Here is a 4247-nt window from a genome sequence, read left to right as displayed (position 1 = left end):
GTGTAGACAACAAATACATGTATTTGTATAACGCTCGGGAATAGAGAAAGTCTTTAACGTTTCGAGCCTACGCTCTTCAGCAGAAAGGAACACAGAAAGAAACAAGGAGAGAATATATATGTGTGTGTGTGTGTGCGGACATATTGCTTTAAAACATGTAGTTAAGTAGGAGTTACCATTCCTGTTATAGGGGTAAATAAATTCTAATTTATTGAAGTTGAACCCAAAATACCTGGATGCTTCGCAAGGATATAGGTTGTGTTGGTCAGCAACATGTCATGTGGTTACAGCGGATGAAAAAAAGTATCTCGCTGAGATGGGGGACTGACTGGAACATTGCTCAGAGGGTTACCCGGGATAACCCAAGCAGCTATCGAAAAATGGTGGACGCAGCCTCGCAATACAAAGGGGTATTGATCTCTTACCACCTACCAAATCTGATTTGAACACCCAATGAAGCGGGGGCGAAAAAAGAACGATAATCATAAGATGAATTAGCAAAAAGAATAATTCTTAAGAAAAGCAATTGGTGACATCAAAATGCAAATGAACAGAAATAATTAAATGTAGTCTCTGTAGCGCAGCGGATAGCGCGCTGGACTTCTAATCCAGAGGCCGTGGGTTCAAATCCCACCAGGGATGGGATTTTTTTTTTTTTTTTTTTGTCGGCGCAGGCGTGGCTGTGTGTTAAGAAGCTTGCTTCCCAGCCACACAGTTCCGGGTTCAGATCCACAGCATGGTACCTTGGCCAAGTGTCTCTTACTACAGCCTCGGGCCGACCAAAGCTTTGAGTGGATTGGTAGACGGAAACTGACAGAAGCTCATCGTATATATATATATATATATATATATATATATATATATACTCATGTATGTGTGTGTCTTTGTTTTTGTTCCACCCCATCACCGCTTGACAACTGGTGTTGGTGTGTTTACGTCCTCGTAACTTAGCGGTTTGGCAAAAGAAGCCGATAGAAAAGGTACTTGACCTAAAAAAATCCTGAGGTCAATGTGTTCAATTAAAACCCTTCAAGGCGGTGCTCCAGCATGGCCGTTGTCAGATCACTGAAACAAATTCAAAACATAAAAGAATAATGCTTTTTAGATAGTGAGGAAATTTTATGTTTAACTAATATATGTATGTGTTTGTGTGTATGTCAAGGCGCATGAAGCGGTGGTCAAAGCGTTGGGTTTACAATGGTGAGATTGTGAGTTCGATTCCTGGCCCGGGTTCTGTGCTGTGTTCTTCAGCAAGACACTTTATTTCACATTGTTCCAGTTCACTCAGCTGTAGAAATGAGTGGTGATGTCACTGGCGCCAAGCCATATCCGCCTTTGCCTTTTCCCTTAGATAACACCAGTGGCGTGGAGAGAGAGGGCTGGTATGCATGGGTGACTGTTGGTCTTCCATAAACAATCTTGTCCGGTCTTGTGCCTCTGTGCGGAGCTTTCAAGGTACAATCTCATGGTCATTCATGACCGAAGAGGTCTTTACTGTTTGTGCGCGTGTATATATATATTTATATAGATACAAATGTATAGATATATAGATATACATACGTGTGTGTGTATACACACACACAAACATGTTCGTATATATGTCTGTGGGTGTATGTTAGTGTATGTTTTTTATATATACATACACAGGTGTATATCTATCTATCTATACATACATACATACATAAACACATGTATGTATGTATCTATCTATCTATATATATATATATATATATATATATATATGCATGCTCATAACCTCATAATGTACATTTCAAAGTTCCTCTACAGTTATCGGCTATCACATGCTGTCATACAGCAGGAACTCTCCTTTTCTTGGATATACATCTGGAAATTCGTTACTATCCACAGAATTTATACTAAATAATCTTAATACAAGAACAAGGAATAAGCAGTTTTTAATTCAAATCACTACAATTGTTTCTCTGCTCTAATACCAGCTGGCAACTTTTGAGTGTTTCACATATTATATACATTATTGCATTAATATGATCCCACAATAGTTGTGTGCCTGCACGTCTTCAGGTGAGCAGGTTCAAGAGCACTGCTCCCGAATCTATTCACCTGAAGACGTGGAGACACTCGTGGTTATTAGTATATTGTTTTAACTCTATATTTTAATTAGTCATTTATATGTGTATATATATATATATATATATATATATATGCTTCTAGCGATAACATTTGCACAGAGAATCGATTAGAGCAACAACAATCTAAATATCATCCTTATTAATAATAACATCCACAACAAACCCTACAGTATATTACAATTTTACTTGATTTCACTCACTGAACTGAGCTCATGCAAGTGTACCGGCTTCAAAGAAGCTATAATAAGATGTAGAATCGTTTGTAATTCTCTCATTTTATCGATTTCTATTTATCGAACAGTTTTTGAGGGCACTTAAAAAACGTCTCTTTACTTTCGATGAAATATATTAAAGGAATGAAATATGCATATAAATTCGATTTATATACTGGCTGTAACGTTGTTACGCTTTTTAAATCCAAATAATTTTCTTTATCTATCTATATTCATGTGTACGTGTGTGTGATGGGGTGTATTATACATACAAGTTTACGTGTATACATGCTTACAGTTGCGTTTTATTTCATCGATGAAAGTAAAAGTATTGACGTCGGTAAGGTTTTATCAGCAGGTAAAGCATCGGAAGAAATGCTTCGCAGCATTTAAGCATTTTTTCCGCTAGTCAACGTTCAGAAGAGCTTACGACATCTTTTGATTAGTTCTTGAGGTTTCAGCGTTGGGCAAAGCATCTCCCGAAGGTTTGTTTCACCTGTACACGTAATACTTGTATGTGAATACGCATATATGCATGTGTGCAAATATGTATGTGTAAATTGTTGTTAGCACTCCGTCGCTTATGACGTCGAGGGTTCCAGTTAATTCGATCAACGGAACAGTCTGCTCGTGAAATTAACGTGCAAGTGGCTGAGCACTCCACAGACACGTGTACCCTTAATGTAGTTCTCGGGGATATTCTGCGTGACACAGTGTGACAAGGCTGACCCTTTGAAATACAGGCACAACAGAAACAGGAAGTAAGAGTGAGAGAAAGTTGTGGTGAAAGAGTACAGTAGGGTTCGCCACCATCCTCTGCCGGAGCCTCTTGGAGCTTTAGGTGTTTTCGCTCAATAAACACTCACAACGCCCGGTCTGGGAATCGAAACCGCGATCCTATGACCGTGAGTCCACTGCCCTAACCACTGGGCCATTGCGCCTCCACATGTGTAAATTACATAGGCACAAACCAACAACAGAGGCAGTAACAACCGCTGGTGAATAAAAAAAGGTTGCTATTTATAAATACAGTTTTATTTATTTATCTATTTGTTGCTTAGAATATGTCACTTCGCACCTGAAATCTGGACAGGTTGTATGACAGTGGAACTTTCTGTTGCTCCAGACGCAATATAGCCGAATGATTCAGAAGTTCGATTCGTATCCACGGGGTCTCCATGTTCGATTCCACCACACGGCATTTTGAATAAATGCCATTTTCCATAGCCTCGAGTCCCCCATCATACCTTGTAAATGAAACATTGTACACGGAAGCTACTTAGAAGTCCGCCAGGTGGATTTCACCCTGGACCGTATTAGCAACTTTCTAGGCACCCCCGGGCAAATCATTTCACTGGGCTCTCTAGTATTTATTCATTGATAGCAAGCCACAACATACATAGATCATAATCGGGTCCCTAGACTCCTGACGGCCCTGGACAACTACCTACTGTGCCCATACCATATATCTGTGGAAATACTCCACCAGTTAGAGAGGTTTGTTCTAGGGCAGAACATTCAAGTAATCGAACAGCGTAATTTTCCTCGTCAAATGACGGTGATCCATTGTTTGTAAACTCGTTATTGGTGTGTCTTGATCAGTCTTTCAACAATTAATGGCTGTTATTGTTGATTAACCCCCTAGGTTGTTACTGACTGAGAGACCAGACCTCTGATCACATACCTGTTGACTGTTCCCGTTCTTTCTTGAGGACTACCAAAACGTTTATATATATATATATATATATATATATATATATATATCATTATTATGATTGACCGTTGACTGAACACTATTCAATTTTTTTTCTCCGTGTTTTTCTCCTTGTCTCCGTATTCTTTCTGTTGAAGAGCGTAGCTCGAAACGTCAAAGACTTTCCGTATTCCCGAGCGTCATACTAATATATCCTTTTGTTATTTACAC

General features: G+C 39.2%; 1 protein-coding gene and 1 non-coding gene across 2 annotated transcripts in view; both read left to right on the top strand.

Annotated features, from left to right (window-relative positions):
* Positions 1–4247, top strand: part of LOC106870905 (protein deadpan) — a 77322-nt gene that overhangs the window by 24203 nt on the left and 48872 nt on the right. The gene's annotated exons all lie outside the window — the stretch shown is intronic.
* On the top strand, positions 570–642 carry Trnar-ucu (transfer RNA arginine (anticodon UCU)). The gene has a single exon. It is a non-coding gene; the product is annotated as a tRNA-Arg (tRNA).

Source organism: Octopus bimaculoides, chromosome 16, assembly GCF_001194135.2.
Source record: "Octopus bimaculoides isolate UCB-OBI-ISO-001 chromosome 16, ASM119413v2, whole genome shotgun sequence".
Classification (NCBI taxonomy): Eukaryota; Metazoa; Mollusca; class Cephalopoda; order Octopoda; family Octopodidae; genus Octopus; species Octopus bimaculoides.
Note: the sequence above shows the minus strand (reverse complement) of the source record. Positions and strands in the feature narration are given on the sequence as shown.